Source organism: Aplidium turbinatum, chromosome 14 (assembly GCF_918807975.1).
Source record: "Aplidium turbinatum chromosome 14, kaAplTurb1.1, whole genome shotgun sequence".
NCBI classification, from domain to species: Eukaryota; Metazoa; Chordata; class Ascidiacea; order Aplousobranchia; family Polyclinidae; genus Aplidium; species Aplidium turbinatum.
The window spans coordinates 77,809-97,207 of record NC_137485.1 but is presented as its reverse complement, the minus strand read 5'-3'; the positions used below and the strand labels follow the sequence as shown (position 1 = coordinate 97,207).

Here is a 19,399-nt window from a genome sequence, read left to right as displayed (position 1 = left end):
TGTTATTGTTTCACTAAAATATGAATATTTGCATTGAACAACGCTATACCATCTATAAACCATGATACTTACTTTAGCAACGTTTTAGGTACCGTACATCAAGTGTGTTGTTTCAAAGTCTTATAAAGACATATTTCTGAATTTCTTCTACGGCACCTAGCGCATTTGGAAAGTAAAAAACTAGCGCTCCGGAAGCTAATCATCTGGAAATCCACCACTGACAGTAGGCCATATTAAATTCTCTTGTGTGACTGTAATAATGTTGTCATTGATGTAGTTCAGTGTTTCTCAAACTTTTTTAGTCCATCGCCCCCTTTTCTTTATTGAAATAAAATTTCGCCCCCTTAATTCTGTCAAGTAAAATAAACATTGATGATAGAGTGATAGACAAATTTAGTTTTGGGAATTTAATCAACGAAATTGATAGTAACATGATAATGTTCAATAAGATGGATGAGCTTGGCAACTTTTACAAAGTTTTGAAATATTTGGCGACAATTTAGTAAGATAGAGTAGAAGATCACCCCGTTTATAAACTAGCCTATAGCAAGCGATTTCTTTGCTTTGAAAGCATCAATGTCACAGCCGAAAACCCCTTTTCAACCATATATGAAGTAGGACACGACAAAATCCACATTCTAGTTTCCAACATAGAGGTTCACGAGATCTGCAAAGCAAAGTTTCATGTCTTTATGAAGCATGTCTAAATGTGAGCAGTATTTTTGCCGTTGTTCTTCTGTAATAACATTCTTGCTCAAATTGGGAAACTGAGTTAACACATTTCGACCCAAATTTTGTTTGAATAAAGATACTTCTGCCACAGCTTTTGCCTACTATAAAATTGGAGATAAAGTTTTGAATTGTATCAAATTAAAATTATGAAGCCACTTTATTACGGTACTTCCCTTTGTCTGCTACTGCTACTATAACTCAGGGGTCACCAAACTTTTTTCTCTGAGGGCCGGATTGCTGCGAGATTAAGAGCTGCGGGCCGGATGCAAATTGCGAAAAGATATACAACTATTTAGGATCTCCATTGACTTGAATTGAGCACAATAAATAACAAAGTCAGCGGCGGAATAGCAAAGTTGTGATGAAAATCGAAAGGTTGCTGGAAAAGTTATCCCTTGCTGTGATACACTACAGGGCATCGTGCTCTTGAAAAAACTACATCTTTCCACATTTGGCCTAGGCTGTCCCCATTTGTGATAGCCTAATGATAAAAACAGTAGGCTACACCAACATGTAGGCTGCCTGGTGGAAAAATGTACAAATTCAACATAGCCTACAACAACGAAATAAGAACGAACAATTTTAAGAACGAAGTCTATTACACAAAAAGGCAAAGCTGGAGACGGTTGCTAATGCCAAGGGAAGCACATGTACAAAATTGTAGTGCAACTGTAATTTCCGCAGCACGTGGCGGGCCGGATGAAATCAGTTCGCGGGCCGGTTCCGGCCCGTGGGCTGTAGTTTGGTGATCCCTGCTATAACTCATCGACAAGTCTAGCCCCGATTGTTGCTGTTGAACGTTTCTAACTATCAGCAGAGAATGTTGGGTAAGAAGCCTGTTATCCTGTTATAATTGAAACCTGTTATCGCTTACTGACTGGCAACCTACTACATTCACTGTGATCAACTACTAACTACCGTAGGCATGCTGTTTAAGACTGCTTCGCTTGACACTAACCCGAGACTCAATCGTAACTTGCAAGGGTGAAAACCAGTGATAAAATTCGTAGGTCTCTGGCCTTAGCCTCGAGCTTGGCTGGCCTCAGCTGGCCAAGCCTTAGCTTTGAGGCTTTGCAATGGCCTCAAACTGATGAATAAACTGGTATATAAATAACCTAGCTCAGGTGTTGGCGTTGCAGCAGTTGAACGATATAAATTGATCCTAATCAACTGAAAATTACAACTGATTTTGCATGTGTGTCTTTTGCAAACTGTGTGACACACCGTAGGGTTGCCAGAGGTTAATATGAAAAAGAGCCCAAGCTTATGCAAAAAGTAACCCAAAAGTAGCTTAATTTTTTTGTGGGTTCTAAAATGGAGCCCAAGCAAAGAGATAGGCTATTATACAAAATTCTTCGAGAGCGCTTGATCAGTCCCAAAATATAAGTGTTTTTCCAGTTCTTCACATCTTTCAGACAGATTGGAAACCATGCATTCACTCAACTGTTTGTTAAAATAACTACAAACCAGTACCGGTATCTAAACACAAAAAATGGTTTAATTGCTTTTAGTGATGAGCTAACGCATCGAGAGTGTTCCCCTCAAGACCATCAACAGTTTTAATAACCCACCAAGGTCGATCAATGTAGAAACTATCTTTATGTCTTGTATTTTTTACTCATATAAATTGTTTAAAAAAAATTCACTAGCCTTTTTTTCTCATCTTTCTACATTAGTAAAAAGTTTATTAAGGTGTTGCGGCCATGCCATGGCATAACTGATTGTCCTGCTTAGGCATCATGCACGTTATAGCGTCTGTGTTTTGTCGCTTCTACCTTTTTCTAGACCCCTGCTATGTTTGACATATATTGTTTTTCGTTGTGATGATCAGAAATAAAAACAAACTGATGTCCACTACATTGTCATGAAAACCTGGATCACTTAAGTTGCCAGGATTGCCAGATATTAAAGCCTAAACATGCACATTTTTGAAAATTGGCATCTATTCTTTATACCAAATTGGTAACCCTGCCTGACCAAGGTCTCCAAAAACGCTGCTCCTCATTGAAATAACTACGAATTAGGTAAAAATCTTAAACATGATACAATTTTTACATAAAAAGTTAGGCTATATTACATTTTTTTTAAAAAGTAGCCCAATTGGGCGCCAGCCAAAAAAGCGTGCCCAACGCGAATTTTTTTCGCCTGGAGAAATCAAAAGTAGCCCAATTGGTCGTAAAAGCGCCCAATCTGGCAACTCTAAACACACGCCAAAACAATTGCAAAATTTGGGAATATGAAAGAACACTGTAACGTTTCGACTTCATATTTTGCTAAGAGCACTGTGACACCACAATAACAGATAATTTTTCAATGAATTGATTAGATTTCAATATAATAATAGGATAGCTTCAAGTGATAAAGTTGTCAACCTTCTAGTGGTGAGACCTGGTAATAGATTGCTGCAATCAAGCGAATGACAACAAATCGAGACAGCAATTGTAGCTCACAGAGCTCCATGCAACCCCATCCTGTACAGAGTGATGCCGACCTATAGAGCATGCGCCCTTCATGTCAAATAGCTGTTCAGGGCGGGCAACTTCAGTTGTCGTATGGGAAGGCATCACCTTGCTACAGTTGAATGTGGAAGGCCTGACCAAGTCTAAAATCGACATCTTAGAACAAAAAGTGAAGGCCAACCAAGTAGGCCTAACGGCTATTTGAGGCGAGGATTGTATGATTTTATTAGCAAAGCCTCGTGGATTTTAGTGTCGAATTCAGTCACTCAATACACAGTTGTTTGCCTCAGGTGCTTCTTATCTACTCAACGTCTTTTCTTGATACGTCATATGTTGCGTCTTTGCCTGGTGTAATTTAAACGCCACGTGATGTGCCTTTCTTCTGTTCTGCCGTTTCATTTTGCATTTCGTTTTTCAATTCAGTGTTTAGATCAGTCATTCATTTTCATTGTAGATATGATAAGCAGTTATTTTTTGTTACTTGATGAGGGCTAACGTGTGTATGGCCGAAAACGTTTGTAGCTTATAGTTTATGTTCAATTTTAATCCATTATGTTAAATGCCGTGTGGTTGCTTGGTTGTATATGTCTGTGATATGAAGCTAATCTCACAATACCTAAAGGATTGGAGACTAAAACTCAGCAGCTAAACCACCATCACACCTTTCCACCTCAACAACAAGGAAGCTGGCCGCCAGTTACGAGTCCCCCTAGATGGAACCCTTATCCGACATGACCCCTGCCCTAGATATCTGGGAGTGACCTTGGATCGGCAACTCACGTATAAAAAACACTGTGACTCAGTTCGTGCCAAAGCATCAGCTAGAAACAACCTTCTCAGATGTCTAGTTGGGTCGATTTGGGGATCCAAAACCCCAACACTACGCACTATAGTGCCCTAGCGCTTGTGTACAGTGCTGCCGAATATGCTTCTCCAGTCTGGTGCCGCAGCACACACACGGGAAAAGTAGACATCGCCCTTAACGACACCATGCGCATTATCACTGGATGCCTGCGTCCAACTCCCACAGACTTACTACCAGTGCTTTCAGGCATCGCCCCACCAAAACTACGCAGAGAGAATTCCACCGTCCGACTCGCATTAAAGGCAGAGGTCAATGATCGCCATCTCCTCCACAATGTAGTCCTTGACGCACAAGAGCTCACACGTCAACGCCTGCTTTCCAGGCACCCCTTTTCTCGACACGTGGTGCTTCATGAAGTTCACTTTGACCTGATGAAGTCATGGAGAGACCGCTGGGAAACCATCTCACGGCCCAACCAGTTCCAAGTCACACCAGACACTACGGTACCACCTGGCTCAGACTTGCCAAGAAAAGAATGGGTGACTCTGAATCGCCTCCGTACTGGTGTTGGTCGCTTCAAGCACAATATGTTTACCTGGGGATTATGTGACTCACCAGCCTGTGTTTGTGGTGACTGTCCAACAGCACAGCACATCATTAATCACTGTGGATCTCATAGACCCTGATATGAAAACATTACTCTGGTTACAACAATTGGGAGATGTTGCCCGAATTGCTGCCTCATAAGCAAGAAAGTGATAAAGTAAATTTTTGCAAGATTGTGAGATGCTGTTACTCCATGTCCATAATTGAATTTGTGGTTTATTAAACTTTATAGTTTATAGTACTATGACATGGGATTGCTTTAAGTTGCATTGGAATTTATGTTGTTGTTGATTGCTTTGTTACTACGTTGCTGTTACGGACAATATCTGTACAAATCAAACGTCACATAAAGCCGTTGTCTACTGAATGTGACGTCTTACGTCATATGGACTATTGCTAAAAATAAGCAAAGATTGCATCAGCTTTGTCACACCTGTGAAATATTACATAATCGTTAAATCTTGAATTACGAGATATGGTGTAAGCCAACGCCAACAGGTGCTTGAATAGCTTCATAATGCTTATCATTATTAGGTTACAGAAAATGGTTACGTGCGTTTGGAAGATTGCAATCTATTCTCGTCATTTGTAAAATTGTTGCTTGAAAAGTTGGTCGCATATTAAAACGGTTTTGCTTGTGCTTTACCAACTAGACGAAATTTCCGTCTTTATCTCAGTAATTTGCATTGTAGTGACAAGTTTTAGTGGGTACGGTGTTTCCCTCATTCTTCGACAGCCTTGAGGCTATTTTTACAGAAATACCGTTCTTGAATAGACGTTTTCAGAAGAGTGTTTCTTTCGGTCATTGCATACAGACGAACGGATCCGGGAACTTTATGTTACAATTTTCCCACGAAGACATTATGGTATACCGTTGTGACCAGTTGTCTTAAGTTCCTTTGTCGCTTTTACTGTTGTTTATTGTTAGTCTGATTTCAGTTTGCAGTTTCTGTGTTCAGATTAACCTATATAGCTGCATTTTAGCGGAATAAGCTTCTCTAATAGAGGAATTGTAAATGGTTTTACTACACCATAGTCATAGTGACCTTTTCTGACCTTTTCTCATTATACAGCGAAATAATTTTAAGACATATTGAAGATGAAAGAGGTATTAGTATTGGAGGAAACAACATTAACCACATACGATATGCTGACGACACCGTTTTGATAGCTGACTCGGACGTAAAACTGCAGAACATATTAGATATTGTGTGTACGAAAAGCAAGATATTTGGCATGGAATTAAATAAAAAGAAAACAGAAACAATGGTCATAACAAAGAAAAAAGCAACCGAAACTCCTATTTGTAATTTATCAGTTAATGGAACAATTCTTAAACAGGTCCAAAAATTCAAATACCTCGGTACTATGGTGAATTGGGATGCAAGAGACGAAACAGAGCTCAACATAAGAACAGCCCAGGCAAAAGCAAGCTTTCAACAAATGAAACCAATTCTTTGCAATAAAAATATCTCTTTCAAAACAAGATCTAGAGTTTTAAAATGCTATATTTATCCTGTTTTTCATTACAACTCTGAAACCTGGAATATTTCAACAAAAATGGCAGAAAAGATTAATGCTTTTGAAATGTGGTGTTTCCGTAGAATGCAACGCATTTCATGGCTGGCAAAGAAAACAAATAAAGAAATTCTACACCAAGTGAACCAAACCAGAACTCTGTTAAAAAGTATGAAAACCAGACAATATAAATTTCTCGGCCATGTAATAAGAAAGCAAAAACTGGAGCATCTCTCTTTAACTGGTAAAATTTTTGGAAAGCGGGCACCTGGCAGACAAAGACAAACACATCTGGAACAATTTAACGACAAAACAGAAACAATTATCCATGCAACATATAATAGGAACATTTGGTCTAATTATTCATCTGAGGCCGTCGATGCCTGGTTCAGGCAAGGCAATTGAAGAAGAAGAAGTCATAGTGCATAGAACTGATTAGCGTTGAGTTGTACTATTATTGGTGGTTTGATAAATTCGCTCCCTTCGAGTGTTTTCGCCCCCCGATCACCCCCTTTGATTTTTTCGCCCACTTTGAGAAACGCTGATCTAGTTGATTTAAATAAGTTGTTCTTCTTTATAACTAGACCTGCTACTTTGGGAAACAGCTATTATATAGACTTTCGTAGGCCTACGCGCCATCTGGTTTCAAAAAAACGAGAACAGCGCAAGGCCGAACCTTGAATAAGAACTCCAGTCAATCATCCTCCTCATGTCCATTCTGCAGCAGAAGTTTCGCCGCACACATGGACCTCAACATTGAACAGTCATCTTTGCACCCAAGCACGCCAACCACACATTAAATTTTTATTTATTGCTTTGCTGTCAAAGGAGATTTCTGTATTAGTTTTACTGTATCAAATTACCTTCCGGGTGTATTAATTTACCTTCCGGGTGTATCAAATTACCTTTCGGGTGTATTAATTTACCTTTCGGGTGTATTAATTTACCTTCCGGGTGTATCAAATTACCTTCCGGGTGTATTAATTTACCTTCCGGGTCTATCAAATTACCTTCCGGGTGTATTAATTTACCTTCCGGGTCTATCAAATTACCTTCCGGGTGTATCAAATTACCTTCCGGGTGTATCAAATTACCTTCCGGGTGTATCAAATTACCTTCCGGGTGTATCAAATTACCTTCCGGGTGTATCAAATTACCTTCCGGGTGTATTAATTTACCTTCCGGGTGTATCAAATTACCTTCTGGGTGTATCAAATTACCTTCCGGGTGTATCAAATTACCTTCCAGGTGTATCAAATTACCTTCCGGGTGTATAATTTACCTTCCGGGTGTATCAAATTACCTTCCGAGTGTATCAAATTACCTTCCGGGTGTATCAAATTACCTTCCGGGTGTATCAAATTACCTTCCGGGTGTATCAAATTACCTTCCGGGTGTATCAAATTACCTTCCGGGTGTATTAAATTACTTTCCGGGTGTATCAAATTACCTTCCGGGTGTATCAAATTACCTTCCGGGTGTATTAAATTACCTTCCGGGTGTAGAAAATTACCTTCCGGGTGTATCAAATTACTTTCCGGGTGTATCAAATTACCTTCCGGGTGTATCAAATTACTTTCCGGGTGTAGAAATTACCTTCCGGGTGTATTAATTTACCTTCCGGGTGTATCAAATTACCTTCCGGGTGTATTAATTTACCTTCCAAGGAAGTTAAGTTGATACATTTGAGTGACGTTTTTAAAATTTCAATTAAAAAAAAGTAACAAAAATAGAAAAGTGAAATTTTTGAAAAAGTGTGTAAGGGATCAGACTTTCATTTCAGCCTAAAATCAATAGCTTGTGTCATATAATTTTCAGTTAAGAGGCAAAAATATTAAAAATGTATCAAATTCCCTTCCCCTACTTGTACTCACGTTTCAATTTTGCATAGTTCTTGAGAGTTTCTAAGTCCTTTATTGATGTGTTTCACGTTAAAGATCTGCCGATTGCCCCAACCCAATAATGATAATAAAACATAAATAAAACCACACAAATAATCAGTCGAAACAACATTATTTATTGTTTCATAAAGGACTCCCATGTTACCATAATTTTTTACATTTACTTGTTGATTAACGAGGTTTATTCTGTCACACAGACATTGTTATCTTTATTTTGAGGTCATAGCTTGTTGATTATTGATTAATCAAACCTTAAACCATTTGACCAGGTTAACACTCACAATAGCATTTCAATTTTTTTTTAATATAATTTATGTTGTGGAACCAGAGATAAGTGGAACCGGTTTTCTTCCATTACGAGTCATCAGCACAACTGAATCATTATAGAAACAAAAATATTACAGTAGCAGGGAAATATCAGCACAACTAGCCGAAAAATTTATTTTTACATAATTATTAAATAAATACAAGTCACTGAATGTTCAAAACCTTCATTTCTTTGCTTTATTCTTTTTCATTTTCGTTTCTTTTTTTTCATAGGCTTTTCCAGTTAGTTTTTCTCACTTTTGATTTTAATCAATCAATACAAAGGAATTTTGGAATTCATAGCTCATCTACACTTGACGCATCATAAGTCGTATATTCAGAATTCAGATGGAAGATGGTTCATCTGGTGCAATGGACATAAAACGTGGAGTTCGCCAGGGATGTATACTGTAGCCTATAGTTGTATACTATCTCCATGCCTATTCAACCTGTAGCCTATTATGAAATGATCTTCTGACAGATTGATGGAATGGTATGGATGGATATCAGTATAGGAGGCATGAATATATCCAACCTGCGGTATGCAGATGATAGGCTACTGTTTTGTTGGCGGAATCAGCAGAAGCTCTCCAAACAATAATAGAAAAAGTGAACAATACTGGAAAGGAATAGCCTATAGGCTAACATGAAAATCAACACAAACAAGACGAAAACGATGATTATTACAAGAAAAGAAAATGTACCAAGTTTAAATATTAGGCTACTATTGACGGAATGCTGGTCGAGCAAGCCAAAGGCTTTACCTGTCTGGGACACACAATAACTGAAAATGGCAAATGCGATACGGAAATATCGAGACGAAAAGAAATAGGTACCGGGAGCAAGAAACAACTTCATAAAAATGAAAAAAAACATTAACAACAGGAAAAATTAACATCAACACTCGAAAACGAATTATGAAATGTATATGAACTATAGCCTATGTTTATTGCTCTTGACAATTAATGATTAATTATTAAGAATGATTAATAATGAGAGAGAGAGAGTAGCCTATGTTAGGCCTAATTTACAATGCAGAAACATGGACAGTATCATCACAAATGGTTAAACAACTTGAGGCATTTGAAATATGGATTTATAGAAGAATGCTTAAATGCTTAAAGTGTTTTCCTGCAAGGTTAAGTGAGTGTTTTCCACATGGGATAAACAAGGCCTCAGAACTAATATTTTTTATACTGCATTGTACTCCAGTACGGACTCCTGCCATGGTCGAAGCATCATCGTATGCTTGGCCTCTACACATCATTATGTCTAGGCCATTTTGCTGAAGCTCATTGATAATAGACTTAATAATTTCGTCCGCATTTTTTCCGTGCAGTGGAAAAAAATTCAGAGAGGATTCCTTTATTTGTAACCTACTTCGTTATTGCTGTCGATTTTGAGGTATCTAACAATAAAAGCCATTTCATTGATATGAGAGTCGTCAGGAGTACCGTCAAGTAAAATTAAGAAATACTTTGCTCTCTATCTCCTCCAGCATGAGATCTTTACCTTTTTATCAAAAAACTCAATTCCGGTAATTCATTTTGGATAGCTGGTGCAAGGTGCGTTGTCATGCTCATTTTGGATAGCTGGTGCAAGGTGCGTTGTCATGCTCATTTTGGATAGCTGGTGCAAGGTGCGTTGTCATGCTCATTTTGGATAGCTGGTGCAAGGTGCGTTGTCATGCTCATTTTGGATAGCTGGTGAAAGGTGCGTTGTCATGCTCATTTTGGATAGCTGGTGCAAGGTGCGTTGTCATGCTCATTTTGGATAGCTGGTGCAAGGTGCGTTGTCATGCTCATTTTGGATAGCTGGTGCAAGGTGCGTTGTCATGCTCATTTTGGATAGCTGGTGCAAGGTGCGTTGTCATGCTCATTTTGGATAGCTGGTGAAAGGTGCGTTGTCATGCTCATTTTGGATAGCTGGTGCAAGGTGCGTTGTCATGCTCATTTTGGATAGCTGGTGCAAGGTGCGTTGTCATGCTCATTTTGGATAGCTGGTGCAAGGTGCGTTGTCATGCTCATTTTGGATAGCTGGTGCAAGGTGCGTTGTCATGCTCATTTTGGATAGCTGGTGAAAGGTGCGTTGTCATGCTCATTTTGGATAGCTGGTGCAAGGTGCGTTGTCATGCTCATTTTGGATAGCTGGTGCAAGGTGCGTTGTCATGCTCATTTTGGATAGCTGGTGCAAGGTGCGTTGTCATGCTCATTTTGAATAGCTGGTGCAAGGTGCGTTGTCATGCTCATTTTGGATAGCTGGTGCAAGGTGCGTTGTCATGCTCATTTTGGATAGCTGGTGCAAGGTGCGTTGTCATGCTCATTTTGGATAGCTGGTGAAAGGTGCGTTGTCATGCTCATTTTGGATAGCTGGTGCAAGGTGCGTTGTCATGCTCATTTTGGATAGCTGGTGCAAGGTGCGTTGTCATGCTCATTTTGGATAGCTGGTGAAAGATGCGTTGTCATGCTCTGTTTGGAGAGTTTGGTACTAAAAGGTTCGTAAATGACTGTACTGTAATTTGCAAGGAGTTTTAAAATTTCAAGAAAGTTTCCCTGGTTTCTTGAATTAGAATTTCTCGATGACCACGCAAAGGAAGATTTTGTTTATTGAGAAACTTTATGACTGCAATTACGCTCTGCAAGATTTCTCTTCATCTCTTTTTTTCCTCAGTGCGAGTTCATTCTATTTATCAATGCACTACTTGTAGACTTGTAGAGGCTCTTGACACAGGGTCGATTACCGAGATTGGCAGAGTGAAGTTTTCCGATTGCTGAAGTCTTGTTGCCGGGGAATTATTCCATACACTAGGTGCCGCTGAATGGAGAGCAGTCCTGAAATGCGTTGCTCAAGCGCACACCCCGATAGTCGAACCAGCGCCGCGTGATCTTGAGCCGGGCGCGTAACCACTGAGCTGAGCTAACGGGCGGACTTCTCTCTTTCCTAAGAAGTCAAACGGCGTGCCCCGATGTAAAGAAAGCGTGCAGGAGCTATACGTTCAATCATCCTGTATTAGGCCTGTAACTTCGTAAGTTTTAATTTGTATGTTATTTGCTGTGAGGATGCGCATGTCATGGTGAGCCAAACGTCAGTGAAGCAATATATGAATTTATTTGTCTTTGCTTTCACTTTCATTCTAATCAGATGAATGTTGCAGCTCAGTTCCGTTTGTTTTTATGGCAAAGGTCTAAAAAAGGTAGAAGCGCTAAAACGCTGACCTTATAACGCGCATGATACTAAAGCAGGATGTCACAATTCTTTCTATCTCTTACCACGAAAGATACTTAGAAAGGATTAATGACGTTGTTTAATAGGATATTACCGAAGAGCAGGCAATTAAATGGTCGGATAGTTCTACTAATACGTACTACTAATAAGCAGCAGTGGCCGAGTGGTTAGCGCGTTGGGCTCGCAGTCGAGAGCCTGCATGTTCGACTCCAGCCACCAGCACTTACTGTTGTTTCTCTGGGCAAGAAACTTTACGATAATTACCTCTACCCAGTGATCGATTTCGAGTAATGGGTAGTACCAAATTTAAATCATAAATAGCGTAGACAACCGGAAACAGACATTGCCGTCGGCTGCAGCGTGGTTCAGGTGTACGTCGAAAGGCGTACACCGATGTATAGCGCTCAAATCCGCTTTCCCGCAATGCAGAATAAAGATATAACAAACAAACAAACAATGATGATAAACGAAAATTCTTGAAGAACTTTAACGAATGGTTCAGCACTTCCAGCAAATAATCAAAGTAACAGTAAACAGATTCCAACGCTTGCGACTATTAATCGACTGTATCGTAATCCACTTACAGCTTCTCATACGATTCTAATTTCGATCACAAATTATATTAGCACAAACTCTCATCTACTCGTATTCAATAACTTCAACTCTCGATCAACAATAATCTTTGCATCTATTACCAACTGCTACTACTACAATAATAATAATAATTTGCAAATCACGCCACCACTGTATTTATAGCAGGTTTGATGGTCTTGTAACTTCGGGAAGGTAGTGTTCCAGCCAATTGTTTACCAAATCAAACGTCATATAAAATCCGTTATGGTCTGCTTAACCTAGCTGGCATCTTACGTCATGGAAATTGCTAGAAAATGTCCAAATATTGCACCATCGTTCGTAAGACCTGATGAAACATTGCATCATCGCTTTTCAACACCTGTTTGAATTGCGTGACAATGTCTTTCATTATTGCGTCACAGTTACTGTGTACGTGAGTTTGAGATATAACAAATTATTCTAGTCATTCGTAAAATGGTTGCTTGAAAGTTGGAGGCATATTTAACTGTTTGCTTAGTGCTTGCCAGCTGGACGAAATATCCGTCTTTTATCCAAGTAATCTGTTCTGTAGTGACAAGTTTTAGTGGTGTACGGTGTTGCATCCCAATTTCGACAGCCAGGTGGCTAATTTTACAGAAATACAATTTTGAATAGACGGTTTCAAAGGAGTGTTTCTTTCGGTCATTACATACAGACGAACGGATTCGGGAATCTTATGTTACAATTTTCCCACGAAGAGATTATGGTTTACCGCTGTGACCATAAATAATAAAAGACGTTGTTGTCAGTTGGAACTTAGAAGCACAAATAATAAAAGACGAAGTTGTCAGTTGGTAGGCTACAGAAGCAAAGAAATAATAAAAAAAGATCTTGTTGGTTGGTAGTCTACAGAAGCAAAAGAAAATTAAAGACATTTCTTTTCAGTTGGTACTGAAGAACTTCAAGCTAAAAATTAAAGGCGTTTCTTTGTTGGTTCTGAGGAGAAAAAACAACATTGACATTTATTGGCAAGATAGAAGATTAAAGACAATCCATCTGTGCTTGAAGATTCAAGTGGACGAAGCCAAGCAAGTTTTATGGAACTTTAGGACTTCATATACCCGTACAACTACGGTATTGTGCATTTAAATTCTTTTTGTATTTTTAAGGTCTTTGAAGTTAAGTTTTTTATTACTTAATTTTGTGTGTTTGTGTAACGTAATTTTTTTAATTGTTAAATTTAGCCCCAACATTTAATACGTCTACACTCGGTGGCGATAGGGACTCGGCCGCCGTCGACTCGACTGAGTTTAAGCCTGATGATGTTCTTTGCGGTCGGGCAGGCCATTCTGGAGAGGGACCCAGTAACGATGAGGCTAAGTCAGTTCGAGAGGCCCGGCATCTTAGAAGGGATATTTTGACTCAAATTGGGGAACTTTCTGTAGCCCTAGGTTCTTTGAGTGATAAGCAGGAACTGTTAATTTTTAGATCTAAGTTCTCTACTTTGGAAGAGGATTTGCGGCATTTCCATGCTCTTTTGACTAAAATTTTTAACTCTGCAATCTTGGCAGAACTTCGTGATAGGGTAGATCCCGAATTTAACTCGTTGAAAAATAACTTCGAACAAAAAGTAAGTGAGTTCTCAGATGTGTTGGATGCTGACATACATCCTGAGGATAACGCCTCAAATGTAAGCACTAGGATGTCTAGGAGTTCTTCTCGGATAGTGGCACAAATTAACCTACAGCTAAGACGAGAGGAGCTCCAGATACAAGCCGAAGCCGAAGCGAGAGCTGCTGAGGCCGCCATGAGAGCTGCTGAGGCCTCTGCAAGAGCTGAGGCCGTACGAACTGAGGCTGCCGCGAAAGCCGAAGCGAGAACTGCTGAGTTTGCACTCAAAGACGCACAGTTGAGGGCTGAACAACGTAAGGAGGTAGCTTTAGCTGAATATCGATCAGAGGTGGGCTCCCGGCGTAGCTCTAAGAAGGGATCTTCTAGGCATTCCAGAAGTGAACATCAATCACAGTTTAATTTACATAACCTTTTCCAGACGCCTGTTCAATCTGTAAGTGGACCAGTGCAATCCACACGTTTTCAAGCTGTTTCAGGAGGTCTCGGGGCCGCGGCTAAGGATCTTCCGAAGGACCTAGAGCCAAGGCCTGCGAATTATAGCCGAACTCCTGCCCCAGAGCGTACAGGTCAGGGGGACGCTATCAGAAGTAATGTTTTGCCCCCTTCACAGTTTTCTGCGCCGCTAGTTTTTGATCGCCCAGCTACACGTAATTTGGGTGGTTGTGAGAGGCGTATCGCGTCTCCTGATTTTAACTTGTGTGAGGATCGTGATCAGGCTGTGCATGTGACTGAGCCCCCTCAGCCCCTTAACGCTTTGAAGGTTGGGCTCCTGGAGTCTTGCTCAGTTTGGGGGGGGGGGGGGGCTGTCGATTCTTCTTATGCTTTAGGAGTGATATCTCTGTTATTTTATAAGGCACGATTTCAAAATTTGGGATTCACTTTGTTAAATTTATTTACTCTGAGCATATCTGAAAATTAAAACTATGTGAATTTTAGAACTGCTCATATACGTTGAAATGTTGAGGTGACTTTTGACTGTAATTGTAGTGTGAGTTTACACATTATTTTTTGGTAGAGTAATGAAAAACATGCATTGCAATGTTGTGATTAAATTTTTTTTACATAATCTCAATTTGAATCTATATTTTTCATGCAAAATAATATAATAATGCAAAATAGCATACAATAATGCAAAATAACATATAAATAGAATATGAAATATTTCAGAGGATGTGCTGAGAAATGCCTTATATCTCTCAATTTATAACCTTTATTCGCTCAAAATTTCAGCTCAATAGAGGTAAATAAAAGTTAGGAAAAGTCAAGAGATCTCGTAGTCGCAACCTCAGTGGTTTTAGAGATACAACTGTTGATACAAAAAAGTTGAATTGACAGCCCCCCCCCCAACCTTCAAAGGGGAATATAGCTTGTCTTTTCCCGCTAAATCGAGTTCTCAACAACAGGATTGCTTTTTTGAATACCAAAATAGTAGGACGTTTTTTGATAAGGCGGCCTTGATTGGTTACGATGGTAATAATATGCCATTTATCTTCTTTAAAAATCGTATTACGGCCTTAATGGCAGCTTCGCCCTTTAAACGAACTCGTTTGACTTTGTTACAAGCAGCTTGTGTTAGAACAGCTGCTCAAACGATTGCTAATTTGGTTTCCGACACTCCTGGCTTGTCAGAGGAAGACAGGATAGAAATGTCGTTAGCTCGCTTGTCCCAGCGTTTTGGAGTTCGTGGAGGTCTTTTCGCCGAACCGGAAATTAGGAAGTACCGCTATGGTAGCAAATTGACTTCGATCTTTTCCAGTGATTTGAAAGAGTTTAAAGATGAATTGTCGTAGTGTCTGCTTTACGCGCAAGCTTATGGTCAGCGTGACAAATTGGAAGGACGTTTTGTTTTGGATTTCGCTAAACGACTCCCGTTTGACGCTAAGCAGCGTTATGTTGACTTTTTAGGTAAGCAATATGGTGGCACTGATGAGCCTACTTTTCAGAGTTTGTTTGAATTTGTAGTACGGGAGGAAACGCGCAAGTCGACTGATTTTAGCATTGTGCTAATGGGCGATTCTGGTGAGTCGCAGCATTTTAAAAAGTTTGGCAAAGGAAAATTGCCTTCTTGTCCGGTTAGGCCAGGGGTTCTTAACCGGGGGTAAATTTACCCCCTGGGGGTAAATTTCACCTACCGAGGGGGTAAGTTTACTAAATCATAAAATAAAGCAAACTTCATTTTTTCAGTTGGTAAAATACTGATGGTGTTGCACTCGATTTTGATTCAAATTTATGCTTAATGTAAGTTTTCGTCTGTTTCTTTTATCACCACGCAAGTCTACCAGTTTCATTTCAGCAGCGTATATGTGTGCTACATTTTTACTGTACACAACCTAATTAGGACTTCGACCACAAAGTGGATTGCAACTCTGCTAAGATTGCAACTTCCTTTATTGCGCATTTCTTCGCATAGTTGACTGGACACGATGACATCACAAGGGGCCACCAAAACGGTGGGGGTAAATTTTACTTTTTTCATTCGGCAAGGGGTAAACAGTACAAAAAAGGTTAAGAACCCTTGGGTTAGGCAGACGTCGGTAAAACCCCATGATAATGTGATTTCAGGGAGTTCGCAGTACTCGACTGCTGTTGGCGCACTGCGCGGTGGTATGACCAGACGTAGTGACATACCGGCATGTTTTTATTGTTCGTCACGTGGTCAAGTTGAATATCATTTTTTGTCTAATTGTAAAGAATTTTTGCGCTTGACACCTAAAAATCGGAGAGATGTCATTGTAAAAGCTGGCAAATGCTTGAATTGTTTGCGCCAACATATGGTTAGGGATTGCGTTCATGCAAACAACTGTCGTAAGTGTGGCCCTAACAACGATAGGAAACACTATTTTCTTCTGCATGATTTTTATGTGACGTCACGTGATTCTCTGAATTTGATTGGCAAAGATGATGCTGGTGTCAGAGTTCCAGTGCGTAATGTTAAGATTGGAAATGTTAAAGCAGCTTTTAACCGCATTACTGCTGCTCGTGTTTTGAATCCAATAACTGGAAAATCGAAGTTGGTGTATTGTCAACATGATCCTGGTTCGCAGTTGACGTTTGTTTCGAGTGATTTGGTGTGCGAACTTGGCGTTAAACCGTATGATAAAGCGTCGTTTAAAATAGACACTCTGGCTGGTCAGAAACCTACTTGTGCTAACCTTGTTAAACTCAACATCCAGTCGTTAGAGACGGATAAACTGTTTTGTGATATAACTTCGGTGGTTAACCCAGCTTGGGCTGACGACAGTAGCGCACCCAGCATGGGGCTAAGGGGGCTCAAGCCCCCCCCAAACTCGCCACAAAAAATAAAGTTTTTGTATGTTCCCTATGTAGGCTAGGCTATACCTTTTGCTTACAGGTTAGATATGAATAAGACACAACAATACAACAGGCCCGAGCATATTATTTTACATAATTACCGTACAAATAGTTTTAACAGTCGAACGTTTTTGGCTTAATTTTAAGCCCTAATCAAGAATCAGAAAATAATTAATAAATGCAATAAATTTCAACTTCTTGAAGGTAAATTTACATTAGGAAAAGGTAACTACATAAATAACTACAAAAAAATTTGCACCACAGGAAACGTGATACATCAAGTAAATGTTGAGGAGAATGGACGCGCCTCCAGCAAATAATTGTTTGTTTAAATTTGGGTTGTAGCGTATAGCGTTAGCAGTGCTTCCTGAATTTTGGTGTCAAATTGGGATTTTTCTTTGCGTAACATTATAAATGAGTCAGCAGAGAATTTTTGATCTGTGCAAAAAGAATACTCCATGATATGGTCTTTGATGGCACCTTTCTTTAACTCCCTAAAGCTCAGATGCTCCCGTACGCTCGTGGTCAAATGTCTGGTGGACAACTGGACATACCGATGTACCATAACGTCACACGTCAATGCCGAATCACACGGACATGTAAAACTGTATAGGCCTACGACATTTGAGCAGAGAGACGAAGGCGTCTGGGACTTTAATTGAAAATACGAACTAATTTTGAATGTTTTGTAAATAGGAAAAACGTCCACATCAAATTTACTGTTTACAAATTTAGTGTTTTGTTTCAAACTGTTTTCGTGCTAGTTGTTGGTTTCGCACTTATCTGTGTTGGCAAACGGAAAGCTAATTTTATCTTGTCATAGGCCTAGATGACGAAAAGTCGAGATCTATAGAAGATTGTGAGAGTGGACGTAGAGATGAGAGTGTTGATGGTTCTAATAGCGTGGGGTTCACTAGGCCAACTTCTAATCTGATTTGAGAGAACGAATCCTGATGTATCGGCAAACCGATGGGTAGTGGGCCGTGAGTGCTTTTAAATATTAATCAAAGGGATGGGCACAGTGCCGGTCTTAGGGTATTTCGGGCCCTGTGCGGAATATACTTTGCGGGCCCCAATGACAATGATCCAATTCAGTAGCGAAGCTAGGTATTTTGAAAAGGGAGGGGGGTGGTCTTACGGTCGGCGGGCGAAGGGTCTGGGGGTCCTCCCCTAGAAAATTTTGAAAAATTACTTTGAATTTGGGGCATTCTGAGAGCATGTTCAACAAAAATTTGGGTATGAATATTACCGTAAAATGGTGCTGTCCGGTGGCATAGCAAAAGGATAAGATCATGCTTTCCTCAGCATTTTTCGGAAATATAAAGCTATGTCTCTATGTTGATTTGGATGCAACCTAATTCGTCCCGTAAAAAAATTTTACCCCGATTCCGTACCCTGAAATCGAAGTAACAAAATCAAATTTCGACTTAATTCGTCCCCTGAAAAGATCAAGAGAAATTTTGAAATGTTTGCGGCAACTCCGATCAGCGACTTCGGCTCTGTTGTTTTTTTTCTCGATCTTTTCAGGATACGAAATATTCAGGGGACAAAAAAGGTTGCACCCGTTAAGTCTCTATGTTTTCTTGTTGCTAATTCCTTTGTTTCACTTTGTTGAATTTTTCCATTGGAAATAACAAAATTACTGCATTTTCTGAGTAGATTGCGGGCTCCCTAATTTGCGGCCATGTGCGATCGCACGGTTTGCACACCCCAAAGACCGGCACTGATGGGCATAGGCCTACTGTCACTATTATCGCAAATCACTCGGCCGACATTTTTGAATTAGCCCCCCCCTAAATTTTTTTCTGGGTGCGCTACTGGCTGACGATGTTAAAACTTTACCGCATAAGCAGGATTTAAGTGGTTTCCGTCATTTTCATGACGTGAATATGTTTCATTTGAATGATTGTAGTACTGTAGATGTACTGATTGGCAACGACAACGCTTATTTGATGTGGGCTAAAGAAGAGCGTGTTGGTGAGAATCGTAGTGAACCACATGCTTTGCTCACTCCTCTCGGTTGGTTGGCTTGTGGTGGTAAGTCACCCTTAGATGAAAGCGTTGCTAACGTGTGCAGAGTACAGACGTCTTCAGAGTCGGATGTCATTTCTGGCTTTCAACGTAAAATTGAGTCTCGTGATATGGAAATAGCAGACCTGAATAAAGTCATTCAGGATTTGACCTTGCAAAATGAAACCTGTGAATTGTCTCGCAATGACATTTTGGCTAGAGAACTTGTTGAACCGAATGTTGAGTTGAAAGATGGTCGATTTGAGATACCTGTACCGTTGAAGGAAGATATTGATTTACCTAACAATTTTGTGTTGGCGTCAGATAGAGCTGCTGCTTTA

The 19,399-nt window shown here is 39.9% G+C and overlaps 1 protein-coding gene across 3 annotated transcripts in view; it reads right to left on the bottom strand.

Moving 5' to 3' along the window:
• LOC145783018 (MBT domain-containing protein 1-like) overlaps positions 1–8,146 on the bottom strand; it is a 109,280-nt gene extending 101,134 nt beyond the window's left edge. For all 3 annotated transcript variants that reach the window (XM_082594779.1, XM_082594781.1, XM_082594782.1), the window contains exon 1: positions 7,995–8,146. The gene's annotated coding sequence lies outside the window, so the exon portion shown is untranslated. The remainder of the gene's footprint in view (positions 1–7,994) is intronic.
• Positions 8,147–19,399: the final 11,253 nt, after the last annotated feature.